This window comes from Scylla paramamosain, chromosome 1 (assembly GCF_035594125.1).
Source record: "Scylla paramamosain isolate STU-SP2022 chromosome 1, ASM3559412v1, whole genome shotgun sequence".
NCBI lineage: Eukaryota > Metazoa > Arthropoda > Malacostraca > Decapoda > Portunidae > Scylla > Scylla paramamosain.
The window spans coordinates 40,547,693-40,567,692 of record NC_087151.1 but is presented as its reverse complement, the minus strand read 5'-3'; the positions used below and the strand labels follow the sequence as shown (position 1 = coordinate 40,567,692).

Here is a 20,000-nt window from a genome sequence, read left to right as displayed (position 1 = left end):
ATATCACTCACTCCAACACAAAGCCTCTCTCATCACCTACATTCAGCTTAACACGCTCACTCAACACCTCCTTATTCTCCTCCTCCTCCTCCTCCTCCTAACAGTCACAGGTTTAGCAGGGTCGAAGATGCTTTCTAAACAGTCAACGTGCTACAGTCTAACCAACATCCACTCTGTCATTACAGGCTATCACAGTTTATAGTTATCGTAGTTGAGTTTAATAATACAATCTAAGAATTGTTCAGCAGTGTATGCAATGTAATGTTCATGGTTTAGTAAGACTAATAAGATTTTTAAACTCATTCAGTCTACTTCTTTTTTCTCCATATTCATATTATTTCTTTACTTCTTTCTTCATTCTTTATCTCTCAGTTTTTTTTCTTTCTTCGCTAATTCTCTATCCTACTTTATCCTCTTTTCTATGCAACACCTCCCAATATTGCCCCGCCCTCACCTCTTCTCCGTCTATTCCCCTCTCTTTTATATCCTCCTTTCTATGCAACACCTCCCCCATACCTCCCTCACCTCACCTCTCCTGTCTGCCCCCTCTCCCTCCTCCTTTTTATCCAGCACCTCCCCATACTACCCTCCTTCACCTCTTCTCCCTCTTTTCTCTAATCTTCATCCTCCGTTCCATACCTCCCCAGACCACTTCTCCGCCCTCTACCCTCTCCTCTCGCCTGTCACTGCCGCGCCAAGACCCACAGCGATGCCGTTTAGCCACACGGCCAGCGGGGAAACCAATTGCGCTGATAAAATTACCTATATAATTAACGACCTTTCACGCGGCGGAAGGAACACCAAGGAGCTCGGGCCTCGATAACACGTTGGGCTGATTAAACGTTCACCAACTGGCCTGACAAACCGGGCTGACTACTGGCTGACAAATGGTGTCCACGCCCTTCCCATCCCCGCCCACCCACTATCCCAACTGATGATGCTTCCTGACTCCTGACTCCCGCTGGTCACTCGTCTCTTACTACACACCCATCGCCCGCCGCTCACCGCACGCAGCTCGCCAGCCGGTAACGCGCCACGCCCTGATGAAGGTGATGGAAGGACTTCGTGTACGTAGATGCGTGTCCTGTTGATAAATGTGCTTGTTGTGTCAAAAGTTGAGGCCATTTCTTTTTTTTTTGTTTTGTTTGTTTGTTTTCTTGATTGCATGCTGGTTCAAATGATTTTTTTTTCTTATTATCGCTTGCTCGTTGTCGCCAAAGGGTAAGTGTGTTTTATTTATTCTTTTCTTCGAGTGATTTACGTGTCAGTTATTCATCTCTTTTACTAATTTTTCTTTCTTTTGGCCGCTTCTACTTTTTTGTCCCTTTGAAAATGATTTGAATATTAAATAAACACTGGAAGACTTGCTGAGCCCCAAAAGATAAGAATCCAAATAGTTGAGAAACCGTAAAAATCTCGCGGGTCTTAAAATATTGCGCAACAAAAGAATTATGTACTGGTTCAAATGTTTCTTTTTCTTTTTTTTTTTCTTTTTTTTTTCGCTCGCTCGTTGTCACCAAAGGGTAATTTTTTTTGTTTGTTTTTCCTCGCGGGATTTACATGCAGATTATTTACCTCTTTCACTTATTTTACTCCTCTTTGCCCGTTTGTCTTTTTTGTTCTTCTGAAAATTATCTAAATATTAAATAAACACTGGAAGACTTGCTGAGCCCCAAAAAGATAAGAATGCAAATAGTAGAAACCGTAAAAATCTCGCGGGACTCTTAAAATATCGCGCAACAAAAGAATGCCATTGTGTGCAGGTATTTCGCGGACTTGACACATGTGACTTAAACTGCCGCGCTGGTCACGTCTCCCTCTGAGGTGGATGGCTGGCTGGGTGGATGTGGGTGAGTGTGTGGATGGGTGGATGGATGAGTGGGTGGGCAGGGATGGATGAGTGTGTGGGTGTGGATGATTGGTTGGGTGGAAGTGGGTGAGTGAGTGGACGGGTGAGTGGGTAAATGGACGGATGGGTGTTGATGAGTGGATGAGTTGGTGGAGGATGGGTGAATGGAGGATGGGTTGTCACCAACGAGTAATTTTTTCTTGTTTTCTTGTAGGGATTTATGTGTAGGTTACACTATGTAATACAATTATTGTCTTTGACAAGTCTTATTTTCAACTCTTTATTGCACAATAGAAAATGTCCATTATTCCTGTCAAACTTTGCTTTTTTGGGTTTTGGAATGATTTTTCGCCCCAAAATAGCTAAATTTCACCATTTTTTCCAGATGCTGTCACAGAGAACTTTTTTGTTCTTGTCTTGATGAATTGACTACATATGTAGCAGAATGCATCTGAAGAATGATTGCAGCCTCCTGATGCCATTTCACCTCTTGTGATATGTCTTCTCAGGCAGCCAAAGCAGAACTGATTGGTGGTCTGCAAGCCCCTACTTTTATATTGTCAAGCAGTACTCTAGAATATTCTTAGTCTTTCAAGAATGTGTTCCAGAATGTTCTCAATCTTTCTAGAATATTCTTGAACTTACTTTAGAATATTCTGAGTCATTCTAGAAAATTCCTGTAGATTCTAGAAAATTCTTAATACTTCTACATATTTCTACCGTATTCTAGAAAGTTCTAGAATATTCTAGATATGTTTACATTGAATAGAATGTTATAAAATGTTCTAGAAACTTCTACAAGTCTCTAGAACATTCTGGAAGATTTAAGATTTCTGAAATGTAAGTAAATTCTTCTAAATATGATAAATTTCTTGCTGGATCTGGTCAGTTCAAGAATGATCTTATTAAAATAAAAAAAAATCTTTAGAACATTTTATATTCTTTCTTTCAATGTTTTAACTTATTTGCAACATTTCAAAAATAATTAAATAAGCAATTAAGATTTTTGCAAAGGTCTTTACCTGACATGAAAACCAATAGTAACCCAGACTATAATGAAAAAAGGCAAAAATGTAAATTCATTGTTCTTACCACAAAAGCAAAGTTTTAGGATCAAAATAAATAACTTTTTCTATTTTGTTTAGATGAAAGTAACTGGAAAATTACGGTTTGGGACCAAGAACAAGACAAAAGTGAAATTTTGTTACATAGTGTTATTTATTTCCTTCACTAATTTCGCTCTTCTTTGCCCATTTGTCTTTTTGTCTCTCTGAAAACTATACAAATACTAAATAAACGTTATATTGGTGTGGGTGGATTCACACGCTCCCTTCATCAATCCTGTAGTCAAGACATCTGGGCCCACATAGAGACATTTTGGGGATGAAGAGGTTTGATTATCAAGTCACACAAATGTCACTGAAGCCTTTATGGTCTAAGGTCTATTTGGCCTGAGAAACACGAATCTTGACGCGCTTATGACCTCTTCCGCCTTAATAACAAATATCTTGCTCTTGGACAGTCTGCCTCGTCGTGACCACAGGGGGGACGCGGTAAAGGACAGCGTCAGGGCCGTCACACCACGCGCCAACATTACCCTGCATATTAATTGGTGGTGTCATGGCGCGAGGTGCATGATAGACAGGGCTCCCTTCCTCCTATTCCTGCCACGCCTCTATTCCGATCCGCAGGTGGTGAGTCTGCCTTCCTGCCCCGTGCACTAGACGAAACCCAAGGGCACGCGCGTGTAGCAGGAATTTAGGGTGTCAGGGTGAGAGTGTACCAAGATAAGGGTGGGAGTGTAGCAAGGTGAGAGTGTGCGTCAGAATAAGAGGATACCAAGGTGAGGGTGTGTGTGTGTGTGTGTTTGGGTGAGAAGGTGTCAAGGTGTGTCAGAATGTGTCGGGGTGAAAAGATAGTAAGCTCAGCATATTTATTTATTTTTTTCATGGAAGAGGGGCATTGGCCAGGGCGTGTCAGGAATTGGAAGGGTGAGATGATAGGTGTTGGAATGCTAGGGTGAAAGGGCATCAGGATCAGGGTGTGAGTGTGAAGTGTGAGTGTGAAGATGTGAGAGTTTCAAGGCGAGCAGGAATGTGTCAATGTGCTAGGGTGAAAGAGTGCTCGTCTGGATATCAGTGTGTCAGGGTGTCAGGGTGATTGTCAGGCAGTTAGGTTGTCGGGGTGAGTGGAGGATATTTGCGAGTTAAGGCAATGGAACATATGTCTGAGAGTCAGGGCGTTAGTTTGGCAGGATGATGTGAGTGATAGGACGTAAGGGTGTGAGGATGAGAGGGTGACTGTATGGTGTCAGGATAGGAGGATGTGTATCACGGTATCAATGTGTTCGGGTGAGAGTCTGTACACAATATCAGGGTGTCAGGATGAGGGGGAAGGTGAATGTCAGGATCTCAGGGAACTCCTCCACACAACAACGTCTACATCTAAATGACACGCAGTAAAAGTATACTGCGTTACCCAGTTGCCGCCACGCACTTTGTTTGGCAGGACCCTCAGGACTCCTCAAGGCTGCTGCTGCGCCTGACCCGGTTTTCGGAGGAGGACTTCTATATTATTAAGAGTGCTGCGTCTGTCTGCTATCTGCCTCCCGTTCGCAGGCCACAGAGGAGATTAGCCGTGTTTTCAAGAATATTTCTACTGTTAATAATGTAGAAATCTTGTTAATTTGTCATCAGAACGACAAAGACACCCTGAAAAACACGTGTAACTTCAACTAGAGCGTTTTGAATATAGTGGAGGCGCGGCGCAGAAGTGTCTCAGAATGTGGTCCTCATAGCGATGATGCCCCATAGAGAAAATACCAAGAATGTAACTTGAAGACTCGAACATCTACAACACCAACACTTTCAGAATCAGTCAGACGCAGTACCATCATGCCATCATACTCCGCTGACAGATTGGTGACCTGTATGCATGTGTGACTGACGGACTGCCTGAATGATGGACTGACTGACTGATTGATTGCCTCACTGGTGATTTACTCGCCTGGCAGCACGTGTGGCAGGCCTGTGATCTATTCTGAGTGTGGCTATTAATCAGGGAGTAATGCATTGTATGGGTATACCTGTACTGATGGCGTCATGATGTACTCACTGACTCACCGACTGATTTTCTTTAAGGGAGAGTGGTCTAAAGAGAGAAGGAGAGAGAGAGAGAGAGAGAGAGAGAGAGAGAGAGAGAGAGAGAGAGAGAGAGAGAGAGAGAGAGAGAGAGAGAGAGAATACAGAACCGCTCAATGTCGCCTCAAAAAGACAATTATAGATGGAGATTTAAATAAAAGTTAGACAATTTAGTTATGAAGTCGTCTTGACACTCCTCTCACTCACTGACTGACAGACAGACAGACTAACTGATTTGTGGCAATGATAACACTAGACGGATCACTTAAGCCTCTCACTGCCCTGTCTTCACAAGCTTGATAAAATGGTCAGGTGCAATTTCAGAATACAATTTCAAAACACACCACGAGGAACTGAAGGAGTGACGGAGGCGTTCAAACTTTTATTAGAGTGTTCGTATTTGTATTGTCGTTTAGTAAAGTTGTCTTGTGTTTTTTAAATGAAGTAAGAAGCATCATATTTTTCTCTGGCAATCAGGAAGTTGATCAGTTTAGTGTATGAATAAGAAAAAATACATGATTACATTTTCTTTTTACTAGTTTTACTCCTGATCTACAAATTTTTAGTGTCTTTATCAGTACATCGATAAAAGTACCTCAAACCTCTCTCTCTCTCTCTCTCTCTCTCTCTCTCTCTCTCTCTCTCTCTCTCTCTCTCTCTCTCTCTCTCTCTCTCTCTCTCTCTCTCTCTCTCTCTCTCTCTCTCTCTCTCTCGTCTTCGTTCCCTTTCCAAGCACTCTCATGTCACAGACACTACCACCACTACCACTGCTACCACCACTCACACACCTTCTCTATTCCCTCCACCACCGCACAACCACACCTAAACCTTCCTCTCACCACCACCATCACTACACACACACTTTTCCTACACCACTACGACCACTACACCATTGAAAACACACACACACCCACACACACACACTGCCACACCGCCAACCATCATTGCGTCATCCCTCCTCCCTACCACCACCACCACCATCACCACCACCATCATCACCACCACCTGCATCACTCACCTCTTCATATGATACACGCGTCCAAAGTGAAAAGCGGAGGGATCTTCTCAAGGCCACGGTGACTGCTGACGTGAACCAGTTTATGACCGCGACTCTCAAGTGTATAAACAATGAATTCTGTCTGACCTTTCTACCGGCAAGTGTTTTGAGGGCGCGCGACGTGACGGTGACGGTGATGGTGGTGGCGGTGGTGGTGGTGGTGGTATTGTCAGAAGAGAGGAGTTTTTGTTGCAGTATTTGATGATGACGGTGGTGGTGGTGGTGGTAATGGTGGTGATGGTGATGTAGTGAAGGATAACGTGGTGGTGGTAGTTGTGATGGTGGTGGTGCTGTCAGAAACGGGTTTTTTTTTTTTTTGCAATATTTGATGACGATGATGATAATAATGGTGATGATGGTAAAGATGGTGACGAAGAATAACATGGTGGTAGTGGTGGTGGTGATAGTGGTGGTGGTGATGGTGGTGGTGGTGATGGTGGTGGTGTTGGGTGTTGCTGCAATATTTGATAATGATGGTGATGATGGTGATAGTAGTAATGGTGACGGAATGTCAACATTCCACAGAAATTTGAGCGATGAAATCACTTTAAGATGCACATGAGTACAGGCACGCATGCACGCTCACACACACACACACACACACACACACACACACACACACACACACACACACACACACACACACACACACACACACACACACACACACACACACAACCATAACATCTTGACACAGAACAACTCACCTTTCTCTCTCTCTCTCTCTCTCTCTCTCTCTCTCTCTCTCTCTCTCTCTCTCTCTCTCTCTCTCTCTCTCTCTCTCTCTCTCTGCTCCTTCCGCCATAGCACCACAAGGGGCATTTCACTGCACTACACAGAGCACGAGCAGCTTCCACCACAGACCACCCCAGCATGAGACATACCACTCCCGCCAGAGGTCTGTGCTCAAGTCCAGCTATATATCCCACCCAGAATCCCCATCCGCAGTACTCCCATCCCACCCCTGCATCCCCAAGATAATTTATTTTAGTTATCTATTTATTTATTTAATCATTACTTATTTATCTATTTATTTATTTAATCATTATTTATTTATCTGTTTATTTTCGCACGAGGGCAACATTCACGCCTCACTGCATTTGTATTGTGGTTGATTAGTCGCCAGTGACTTCATAATAAGAAACGATTATCCTGCACTGACACAAGACTCACAGCTGAATAATGAAGCATCACAGAGGTGTTTCCACATCTACAGGGACTGCTATGTGTAGATCTGATGGCTTCTTGCAGCTTCCCTTATTTTCTTATGCTCTTATCTACAGGTGATAGGTGTTATTACATAAGATAGCACATCCCTGTATCGACAAACCAGTGCATTAGTCTGATGACTGCCTTGCCCTCCGGTGGAAGACTTATGAACCATCAACAAAGCATAATTGCAACACACACACGCTGGAGGATACACGAGATGGAGAACATAATGCAAAGTCGTACAGAAAGGAAATTGTATTACTGAGATAGCGAGCACATGCGCATATGAAAAAAAAAAGAGAGAAAAAAAAAAACATTGTACTCACTTACTGAGGGTGGCGGCGAGTGTAACCTGCCATGAGTGGGGCCCTGCAGCAGTAGTGGCAGCAGGCTGGGTGGCGAGGCAGCAGGAGGCACTGCCCACAGAAAGCCCCGTCATGGGGCGCACACGGTTCTCTGGACGGGATAAGTTTCGGGGCTCCTGAGCGTCATGGCGGCGGCAATGTTGGTGCACCAGTCCAAGTGGCCACGACCACCACTTTCAGGGTTACTTCTGGTACAGCGCGTCCCCTCTTGGGTTAAGGCACCGCCCGGAGCGTGAGTGAGTGGCGCGAGGCAGGACCACCTGTGTTTTGCCCCGCGGTGCTGCCCAGCACTCCCTCACCTGGGTTTTGGTGTCTGTGTTCCTGTAAGGCAGAAAAAAAAAAAAACATGCGCTGCCGCTACATGCAACTTGTATTCGACGATTCTCTGCTATTACTTTAACCAATTTCCTGTACGAAAATTATACAAAATTAGAAAAAAACGAAAAGAGCAAAATAAGCACATGAATTAGTAAATTATCACAAAAATCAAACCACAGCGAGGCAGCGGCACGCCACCACACACCAGGCCGCAAATGAGCCGTCAATCCACAACAGCATTTAACAGATAACAATTCTGGCTATAAATTAAAGTAGTGATTATCAACACATTAAACTGTCTTGTGGCTAAACAGCATCCATCAAAAACTGTGTGCTCCTAAAGATGCACCGTCCCTCACCCTGTCCTGCTGTATTTATTAAACCACGCCAGCCTGCCGCTACATGTTTGACTTGCTACAGGCGCTGATAGGGACAGTCCGAACCCTGCCAGAATATTTACACCAGCGCGGCTCGGAGGAAGACGGCAGCTGTGCCCATAATTTTAAACACTTTGGACTTTCATCAGAACTTATCAAAGACCACAGAGGTGATTAGTCTGGTTCTCATAGCTGTCTTTTTTTCCGTTGATGATGTAAGATTCTTTTTAAAACTAACACCAGAATTATAAAATCACCCTTGAAAACACTTTGAGCTTCCACTAAAAACAGCGGAGGCAAGACGCCGAAATGTTTGGGAATGTGGTAACTGGACGCTCACTCGCCTTACAGTGGAGACCATGAACGTTTAAGCCAGACCATCTTTCGTCCCAGTGTGCGACTTCTCACTCATCATTCTAGTTCACCTCCATGTGTGCCACAACGCAGTTCACATTACAAAAAGCAACGCTGTTCTGTCAAGGTAAGCCATTGTCACTCATAATCCTGGCTTACCTCCTCCATTTCTACTCTAACGCATCTCACAGGCGACAGACCGACACACTGTATAGTTAGTACGAATTCATACAAATGCTAATAAGATAATAAACAATGGCAATAACATCTGGTGGATAAGAAGGCATCTTTTGTAGTGACGCGAGAACGTACAATTAAACTTTTTTTGAAACTCCACCTCCTCTGTTAACCCCTCGCCAGCACAACCACTGCCAGGGAACAACAATGTGCTTGAAGTCCCTTATTTGGAAGTGGAAGGAGGAACGGAGCCTGAAAAAAAAAGTGAATTAGTACGTTTTAGTGCCTCGATGAAAGCCGCTGTACACTACTTCAAGGTACAGATGTGGTCAGAATTCAAATAACTTTCTACACTCATTTCCACTGTTTTTTTTTTTCTCAATTTTTTTCTCATTCCCAAGTCCACTGAGCTGATGATGGTTTGCTTACAGACTCTGACAGTTTATAGATTCTTAGCAGATCAGAGGACTTGCGGTTGAGGGAACGATGCTAAACAAAGTGGAAGGGTGCGCGGTCTGTTGGTCGTCTTTTGGCCAAATCCCGTGTTCCGAAACGCTTCGTTCTCTCATCAGGACTACGTATTTTCAAAGGCCACAGAGATGATGCTTTGGTTTCTCATGGGTCTTTCTCCAATTGATGATACTGAAACCTTCTAAAACTACCGCTGCAATCATGAAAACACCCTTGAAAATTCCCCACTAACTTCCACTACAGATGTTGTAAGATGCCGAGATAGGATACCGAATTATTTGAGAATTCTATATGACTAATTTTACACGGTGACTGCTACACTCCTTCCATGATCCCTAGCCGCCCTTAAACTATCACTGCAATCATGAAAGCACCTTGAAACCCCCCCCCCCAAATAATTTCCATTACAGATGCAATAACAAATCGTGGTAAGACGCCGAGTTGTTTGAGAATACTAAAATCAGTGCATGACTATACAGCTAAGTTCACACAACTACACACTACTACACTCATCCCACGATCCCTAACCGTTGCTTTGAGGTTTTCGCTTCCACTACTTCCACTTTTTCTCCGCCCGCAGGAATTCGATAGGAGAAGGACCGGTCTACTGATGGCCACTGAGTCCCCTCAGCAATTAGAATCACCGCAGGGGGTCCCCACATGTCGCAAGGCCCAGGGGAAGAAAAAGTAAATATGTATGTAAGTGCATCGGGATGAGTTTCTTGTTTGTGTCTTTGGCGAAGTGTAAATAAAGACTTATCGATATGACTGGAAGATGATATCAGAAGTGAATGTTGGTGGTCATTAGTACCCGCCGTGTGTTCTGGCTCGCCTCGCTCATGCAGACAGGTCCGTGATAAGACGTGCAGCAGAAGTATTAGTAGTTACGCTAGTTGGTGAAGTTATTTATAAAGTAGAGCCATTCAAGCCAGTAGGTCTTGGTGCTTAAGTTACTCAGGTTGCGTAAGTTAGTCAATCTGATGAGTTTGTTTGTTGAATAAGTTAAGTAAGTTTTATTTTTCTTTCATGTGTCCGGGAGATCGGACAAGGAAACACATAAAAAAAATAAATAAATAAATAACCCACCCATAATGCTGTAAAAAAGAGAAAGAAAGAAGGGAAAGAAGAGTACTACAATTAAGAGAGAGGCAGAAGCCATTTTATTTTCTGAAGCGTCCAACTATTATAAGTAAATAAAACCAACCCGTTAAGCATCACCGGGACTGTTTATAGAGCTGTATCAAGTCAAGAATAATACTTTTCGTCATCAAGTTATAAATTAATCTGGTTACTCATCCACTACACTTGTATCTTATTAACTCTACTAACACTAAGTAACAGATGATGCGATGAGGTCTGAACGCTGTACCACAACAGTATCTTATTGACTCGTATTTTGGAACGTTTTTCTCTCTCACCACGACTATTTCAAAAGCCACAGAGATAATCAGCCAGATTCTCGAGACCGTTCCTCCTTTTAATAATGTAGAAGTTGTGTTAATCTAACACTAGAATCATAAAATCATCCTTAAAAACACGCGTCACTTCACCTAGAGCCTTTTGAAAGTGATGGAGGTGCGGCGCAGTGTTTCAGAATATGGTCCATCGACTCTAATATGACTAACTGGCAGGTGGTCTGGAAGCTGTCTCACAACTGCACCTTATTGACATGTACTCTGAAACGCTTAGCACTCTCACCACGCCTATTTTCAAATCGTCCTTGAAAACACGTGCCACTTCTACTAGACTCCACTATGACTCTAACTAACTTACAGGTGATATGATGTGGTCTGGAGGCTGCCTGTAGTACTGTGTGACTGAAGGAAGTGGAGACGTAATGAATACCTGCGGTGTGTTCTGCCTCGCTTCACCAAAACTGGTCTGTATTAAGAGCGGTGGCGGGAAAAAAACGACCGAATCTCCTTTTACAGCAGCGAATATCCATCGGTGCGAGTCAATACAGATAACTGAGCAGAGGATACAATGCTAATGTTGTCTTTTTTTTTTGGTTATGGACTAGAATCTTGTAAAGTGATTGTACGAGTCTTGATTACAAATAAAAGCTGGATTTGGCAGTTTATCGACAATTTCACCTTTACAATCTGGTGCTCAGTAAACCCTTTAATTAAATTGTCAAAAAAAAAAAAAAATACTAGATTCGGCATTTACTTTTTTTTTTTACATTCCTTTCTTTTATCACTGTCTTGAGATGACCTGCTGGGTTTCAATGGTGGCATTAAAAAGCATTCATAGATAGACAGATAGACAGATAGATAGATAGATAGACAGATAGACAGATAGATAGATAGATAGATAAATAAATAGATAGATAGAGGAACAAACAGGTAAACAGAATGACAGACAAAGATAGGTAGCTAAGTAGGTAGATAGGTAGCTAAGTAGGTAGATAGATAGTTAGGTAAGTGAACAGACATATATATAGATAGGTAGATAGATAAATAGATAGATAGATAGAGAGATAAATAGATAGATGGTAGATACACAGATAGATAGATAGATAGATAGTTAGTCAGACAGATAGATAGGCAGACAGATATTATATCAACCACAACTTGCCAATATCACACAAGAACATAATGATACAAATAGAAAAAAAACGTATAAAAAATAAAGTGGCGGTGTTCCTCGCGTCCTCCAGTGCAAGGCAGATAGGGGCGGTGTCTGCTGGGAGGGGCGGGGGGGGGGGGTCTGTCGCTTGAATCACGTACTGCCAATACCAACAACGCCACGACAAACTGCCACTCCTCACCATCATCATCCTTTTCTCCTCCTCCTTCTCCTCCTCCTCCTGTTGCTGGTTTCACTATGCATTGCCAACACCAACACCACTGCCACTAACTGATCCTCACCATCTATCATCACCAGTCTTCCTCCTCTGCTCCTTCTCCTCTTCCTTTTTTTTTTTTCCTGTTCACCCTCCTCCTCTTCCTTATTGTAATCGTTGTCCTCCTCGCTATCGTATTCTGTCTTCTCCTCCTCCTCTTTCTTCTTCTCCTCTATTTGGCCATCCTTCTCCTTCTCTTTTTCCTCTCTTCCTTATCTTTATGTTATTCCTTATCCTAATCGTCCTCCTCCTCCTCGCTATCCCATTCTGTCTCTTCCACCTCCTCTTCTTTTCTATTGATCTCTTTCTTATTCTTCTCGCTATCTCATCCTATTTTAAACTTCTTCATTATTCCCGTCTTCCTCCTAATCCTCCTCTTCCTCCTCCTCCTCCTCCCCCTCCTCCTACTCCTCTTCATCTTCCTCCTCCTCCTCCTTAAGGCCACCCTGTCTCTCCTCCGTATCATCTGCCTCTACTGTGTTTACTTTAGCAATAATGATGCCCTTCCTGCCGCCGCTAACGCCACATGTCGCGGCGGCCCGCGCTCTCCTGAGGCGCTCGTGTGTCGGGGCTTGATTTACGACGCCTCTGTAAATCACACACACACACACACACACACACACACACACACACACACACACAAAGACCTGCACTTCGTAACCCTTAACTGTTGAGATTTATAATTCCTTTTAAAAAACGTACCCAGCGCGGCGTGGCCCGACGATGCCGGGGCAAGGACGAAGCGCCCGCGATGATGAGGTGGCGAAAACGTCTTAATTAAATTTACGAAGACAAGTACAGACCACACACACACACACACACACACACACACACACACACACACACACACACACATTACTAACCTAACTAATTCCTTTTTCTTTGGCGTTCCTTTGACTTTTTTTCTTCTTTACAGTTACAAAGGAATCTACTCCCATTAAGGGTTGCTTACACACACACACACACACACACACACTCATCCGTAACCTAATCTACCGTAATTCGCCTTTCCTTCTGCGTTCTATTCTTCTGTTCCTTTGATTTTTTTGGTTCACAGTTACAAAAGAAGCTGTTCCCATTAGGGGTCGCCACACGTAGCAGATCAACCTTCCCCAACGCCCCCAGTCTTCTGCCCCTTCCTCAGTCACAACCGCTATAAGCATGTATCCTTTCACTGCATCTATAAACCCCTTCTCTTAGATCTTCCTCTCTCTTTCCTGCCGGATGGACCCATTTCGAGCAAGCTCCCCACATACTTATCTCTCCTATTGAGTCAGAATGGCCGGTTATTGCAGTTTCCCGTACAGTTCAGGTTTCTTCATTCTTTTCTCTTGAAGTAGTTAACCCTTTCAGATATGCAACAATTCGCTGCCCTAAAAGCAATGTATGAGATTTTTATAAGCGTCTATAAGAAATATGGGGATAAAATAGAACAGATTTTGCAATTTCTGGCCAGTGTAATGTTTGAAGGCGACTATAGAGAAATAAAACATATCTCAGAGCGGCTAGTAATTAAGGAAAGATGTGGCAGATAGCAACTAAAGTGTTTTAAGTCATAGGAAAGGAAACAACAGAACGTCCCTCTAATGCTGGATACACTCATCTCCAGGATCCTCTCCCAACATACTCATCGTTGTCTGTGGCGAGTTGCAGCTTCCTATGCAGTTCAGATGTCTTGACGGGGAGCAACAGAGCGGCGCTAAGATGTCGTGCAGCAGTTTAGTTCAGCTGATGGTCAGTGGCATTTGTAACGGGACATCCTGATGCTGTCTTCGTTACAGTCTTGGTCTGAGTCTCATCCTTATGGCGGTGATTCTTTTATTTCCTTTTCTCTTATTTGCCAGAGTCTTTGTATTGTTACGTAGGTGTAGGCCTCGTGGCTTCTTGCGGCTTCCCTTATTTCCTTATGTTCGTCTGTTCTTATATCGGGAGTCTACTGGGACTGCTTACACTCTGCCAGGTCTCCACCGGTCTCGGGTCGCCTCGGGAATCCAGCCATCCAAAGTAACAGCCCTTTTTTGGAGCAGCAATTAATGGAGCTTTTTTTTTTTCTTTCTTCTACTTCTTTCCGCGAGTAATAATTGACCTTCCCTGGCGTGTCTGAATCTGTGTCCATAAATTCTTAAAAAGCAAATATACGGAGAAAAAAACAGGCATAAAGAATACAGAGATCGGTCGTATATAACACATGAATGCAGGCCAGGTGTGGTGCCTGTGGCGGGGAGGGGGCGGGGCGGGGCGGGGCGGAAAGGGGCGGGAAGGGGAGGGGAGGGGAGGGGAAGGGAAGGGAAGAGTTGGGCGGGGAAGGGCGGGGAGGGGAGGGACTTGACAGCCAAATCTTCCACCATCACCACCATCACCACCATCACTACTATCGCCACCATCACCACCATCACTACTATCGCCACCATCACCACCATCACCACTGTCGCCATATCTTGTCGCTGACAGTTGACAGTAAGCAATTAACGATAATTTTCTAGCATATGTTAATTTTTATCTTCTTTCGCGACACATTATCGGATGAGGTGGACGGGCGTGGGGCGCTCCCTCGATGGGCGCGGCGTCCCCGATATGTTAAGGGCGCGGGCAGCAGCAACAGCAGCAACAGTGAAAGTAGTAGTAATAGTAGTAGCAGTAGTAGCAGTGGTGGTGGTGGTGGTAGTGGTGGTATTGGTGATGGCAGTGGTGGAGGTGGAGGTGGTGGTGGTGGTGGCAGTGGTGGTGATGGTGGTGGTGGTGATGGTGATGGTGATGGTGGTGGTGGTGGTGATGGTGGTGGTGGAGGTGGAGGCGGTGGTGGTAACAGTGGTGGTGATGGTGGTGATGGTGGTGGTGGTGGTGGTGGTGGTGGTGATGGTGGTGGTGGTGGTGGTGGTGGTGCCTGCCTTCTGTATTTGGTTAGGGGTTTCTGCCTCGCCTGGTATTTTTATGAGAAGGTAACTTGGCTTGTTTTTACGCAGCGGGGAGAGAGAGAGAGAGAGAGAGAGAGAGAGAGAGAGAGAGAGAGAGAGAGAGAGAGAGAGAGAGAGAGAGAGAAAGAGAGAGAGAGAGAGAGAGAGAGAATTTCATTATTCTCCATTAATAAAACACAACAATAATGACTATTACATTTGTTCCTCCTCCTCCTTCTCTTTCTCCTCTTATTCTTCTTTCCCTCTTCGCCCTTTGCTTTCACTGTCATACGTTTCCCCGCCTCTCTCTCTCTCTCTCTCTCTCTCTCTCTCTCTCTCTCTCTACTATACCCTTACTATACCCTTGTGTGTTCTTCTTTTGTCTTCCCTTGCGCTCCTCGTCCATCGCGTGCAGGTAGAAGGCAGACACCAGTAGCAGCTCCTTGTCCTAATTCAACGAGGCCGGACAGGTAACGAGGGGAACACCTGGCGAGGAGGAGGAGGAGGAGGAAAGGAGGAGAAGGAGGAGGAGGAGGAGGAGGAGGAGGAGGAGGAGGAGGAGGAGGAGGAGGAGGAGGAGGAGGAGGAGGAGGAGAAGTTTCATTGAGAATTTTCTTTTATTACGGAGGTGAAGGAGAGTACTGCTAAGGTAGGAGGAGGAGGAGGAGGAGGAGGAGGAGGAGGAGGAGGAGGAGGAGGAGAGAAGCGAGATGACAACCAAAGTGAGTAAGAAGAGGAAGACGCGACATTGAGAGGGAGAAAGAAAGGAAAGGAGAGAAGAGAAGGAAGGAAAGAAGAAAGGGAAAAGAAAAAAACAATATAAAAGAGAGAGAGAGAGAGAGAGAGAGAGAGAGAGAGAGAGAGAGAGAGAGAGAGAGAGAGAGAGAGAGAGAGAGATATGAGAAATATGAGATGAAGATTAGAGGAAGGGGAGAAAGAGGGAAGGGGAAAGAAGTCAGGAGAGACAGAGATGTTGACTGCAGTATTAATAGTTGGCGTTAGAATTAGTGACGGAGCAAGAGGAGGAGGAGGAGAAGGAGGAGGAGGAGGAGGAGAAGGAGGAGGTTGAATATAACACAAGTGCATACTGTCAGTTAATTTTGGCTGTACACACACACACACACACACACACACACACACACACACACACACACACACACACACACGATATTAATAACTGGGTGTACATCAACAATAATTTGAACACCACCACCACCATCACCACCACCGCTGAAGAAGCAAAAAGAGGAACAAAACACAGGCACGTGAGGGAGGGAGGCAGCCAATAGCACCTTTTCTAAGCCAAGCCCCGCCATGTCAGTGGTGAGTGAGCCAGGCAGGTCAGCTGATAGCCGTGATGTCACACTCTTCCTCCTCCTCCTCCTCCTCCTCCTTCTCTTCTTCCCCCTCCTCCTTCTCCTCCTTTTCCTCCTTCTCTTCTACTGGGCTATCCTGTCTCTCCTACATGTACAGTATTTAGTGTGGGGGTAGTTATACAAACAGCCAAGATCTGTTGCTGTTTTTTCTTTCGTTATTGTCGTTTGTATTCCTTTTTGTATTCCTCCTCCTCCTCCTCCCTAACCATTACTACCACTATCAACATTACCATCATCACCATTATCACAGCCATAACGATTAACACCTCAACACTACCCATCACCACCAAAACTACCATCACCACCAGAATCACCACCACGCCAGCTTGCTATATTTTACTAATGTGTGTGTGTGTGTGTGTGTGTGTGTGTGTGTGTGTGTGTGTGTGTGTTTGCCAAACCTAACTAGTAGTAGCACAATGAACCAGATTGTTTATTTTGTCTGTGGATCTAAGTTAATTTTATGTCCACATACACACACACACTCTCTCTCTCTCTCTCTCTCTCTCTCTCTCTCTCTCTCTCTCTCTCTCTCTCGTCCCACCTCACTAACCTGCCTCACTGGTCTGCCTCACCGAAAGACGAAGAGAGGTTGCAGAGTTACATAGAGTTACACAGATACACAGGCCACAACAAACCTTGCATTTGCACACACACACACACACACACACACACACACACACACACACAGAGAGAGAGAGAGAGAGAGAGAGAGAGAGAGAGAGAGAGAGAGAGAGAGCCAAGCCTACTTATACGCATTTAACCTAATGAAAGGTTGTCCTAATATGGTCTTACGTAGCTAATCTTTCATTTTTTTCATGTCTTAATACGGGCTCTCTCTCTCTCTCTCTCTCTCTCTCTCTCTCTCTCTCTCTCTCTCTCTCTCTCTCTCTCTCTCTCCCTTCTTGTTCCTCCTCCTCTTTTTTCCTTGTTACTCTTCTTTTATACTTGAGAGGAAAATTAAAAGCAACTGAAAAAAATGGCTGATCTTATCTCCTCCTCATCTTCCATTTCCTCCTCCTCCTCTTCCTCTCCCTCCTCCTCCTCCTCCTCCTCCTCCTCCTCCTCCTCCACCTCTTCCTACTTATCTGGTTCCTGTTTATCAGATCTTATTTTTTTTCCATTGCATTTCTTCCCGCCACTCATTTTTTTTTCCCTCCCACTCTTTTCTTTCTCTCTTCCACATATGGCATTTCATTAACGCTCTCTCTCTCTCTCTCTCTCTCTCTCTCTCTCTCTCTCTCTCTCTCTCTCCTCTCTCTCTCTCTCTTTCACCCTTTTACTTTACTAATTTCTCTTCATCTTCTTTCCCTTCATCTCTTCCTTCTGTCCTCCTATGCTGATTATCTCTCCTCCCTTCTCCTCCTCCTCCTCCTCCTCCTCCTTCTTCTCTTCCTCTTCCTCTCCTTCTGTCACATTTTACCAGGATTTTAGTCAGATGTTTGCTTAACCTATATAAATATATGGAATTTTTCTCCTTCTTCTCCTCCTCCTCCTCCTAGTTAGATATTTGGTTAACTTATATAACTTAGTGTAATCCTCCTTATCCTCCTCCTCCTCGTTCTCCTCCTCCTCTCTCCACCCCCCCCCTCTCTCTCTCTCTCTCTCTCTCTCCTCTCTCTCTCTCTCCTCTCTCTTCTCTCTCTCTCTCTCTCTCTCCTCTCTCTCTCTCTCTCTCTCCTCTCCCTCAGGCACAGTCAGCTGATTGTGGTGTTTTATAACCGAAAGATGGTGCAATCACCGCCGCCACCACCACCACCACCACCAGCACCTGCAGTACCTTGGCTTCGTTACGTGTCGTTTAATGAGCGTTTTTACTTGATCTTGTGGTGGTGGTGGTGGTGGTGGTGGTGGTGCTGCAGAAAGAGAGAGAGAAAAGGAGATAGAAAGGGAAGAGGGAGAAAGGGAATGAGGTTATTGGAGAGGGGATAGAAAAATTAGAAGGGGAAGAAGGAGGAGGAAGAGTAACAGGAAGAGGAGGAAGAGAAAGAGGAGGTGGAGGAGGAGGAGGAGGAGGAGGAGGAGGAGGAGGAAGAGGAGAGAGAAACGTCCGTACCGTATATAGATATCTGGCTTACTCTCCTTCATATACTTCCACCTCTCTGCCTTCCCACCTCCTCCACCACCACCACCACCACCTCCACCACCACATATCTACACAACCGGCCACACACCTTCATCCACTATACCTCCACTCTACCCAATCCCCACTTCCCACTCCCCCCACACCGCTATGCTGGGGCCTTGTGTCTATCGGTGGGGAGGAGGGGGAGGTGAGAGAGAGGTGGAGAGGAGGGGAGGAGGAAGAAGAGGTGTCAGTGGGCATGTGATGAAATGGAAGGGATATGGTGTGGTGGTGGTGGTAGTGTTGAAAGATGGAGAGGGATGAAAGGAGGGAGGGAGAGGGGGGAAGAACATAAAAACAATAAAGAAGGAAGAGAGAGAGAGAGGGATAGGAAAGTTTAGAGGGGGTAAGAAAGGAGAGGGGAGGGAGAGAGGGAGGGAGGGAGGGAGGGAGGGAGGGAGGGAGGGAGGGAGGGAAGGGAATGGTAGAAACAAAACAAAAAGTGGGGGTGAATAACAAATGAGAGGGATAGTAAAGGAGATGAGTATGAAGTGAACACATGACTCAAGGGACACACACACACACACAACACACACACACACACACACACACACGGAGAGAGACACATGTACTCCATAGTCTGTTTACTTCTGTTCTTAGTGTTTTTTATTTTCTTTTTCATATATAAAGTGTGTCCGTGCGAACGTGGTGTGCGTGTGTGTGTGTGTGTGTGGGTGTGTGTAATATAATACTGTGGACAGGAAATAATTCATTAATCTCTCTACCTATCCACCTATCAATCAATCACTCAATCCACCAGTCAGTCAGTCAGTCAATCAATCTGTCAAGCAACCAATCTATCCATCTATCTATCTGTCTACCTTTTCGTCTTTCCATCTATGTATCTGTGTCTCTATATGTTTATCTATCTCTATGTATGCCTGTTTGTCGATTTATATGTATGGCAACTCTCCACGCAAGCAAGAGGATGTGATGATGAAGACATGGGGGCAGAGACCACTAGTGAATGATGCAGGACCTCCCGCCGCCTCGCACCAATAAGGTGACTGACGCTCGCATTCCACTACCTCGTTCCTCGCGCTGCTTACATATTACACCGGCAGAATCTTGAAGGACAGCGGCCACTCGAGTTCAATTAGAGGCTGAGTGAAGAGAAAAATAAGAGAAGAGAGAGGTGACTTATCTACCGCTTCCCAAATGCTAAAAAGACAAAGGTTTGGATAATTTATCGCCATTTCATATCAGGAACGAATACATTAGAATACATCAGGGGCACAACACACGTATGTACGTCGGCTTGGGAACAAAGACAGGCGAGACTGAGGCGGTGTGGGTATGTCGAGAGGAGAGACGAGTTTGTGTGTTGGGAGGATGATGTTCGAGACGGAGCTACCGAGAAAGAGAGGAACACCTAAGAGAAGACTTATGGATACAGTGAATGATAAGTTTGTCATGGGGTGTGGCTGAGGGAGGCAGAGA

General features: G+C 44.9%; 1 long non-coding RNA gene across 1 annotated transcript; it reads left to right on the top strand.

Annotated features, from left to right (window-relative positions):
* The first annotated feature begins 8,649 nt into the window (after positions 1–8,649).
* Positions 8,650–11,407, top strand: LOC135105924 (uncharacterized). Its single transcript, XR_010271071.1, has 3 exons — positions 8,650–8,799; positions 9,901–10,019; positions 11,096–11,407. It is a non-coding gene; the product is annotated as an uncharacterized LOC135105924 (long non-coding RNA).
* Positions 11,408–20,000: the final 8,593 nt, after the last annotated feature.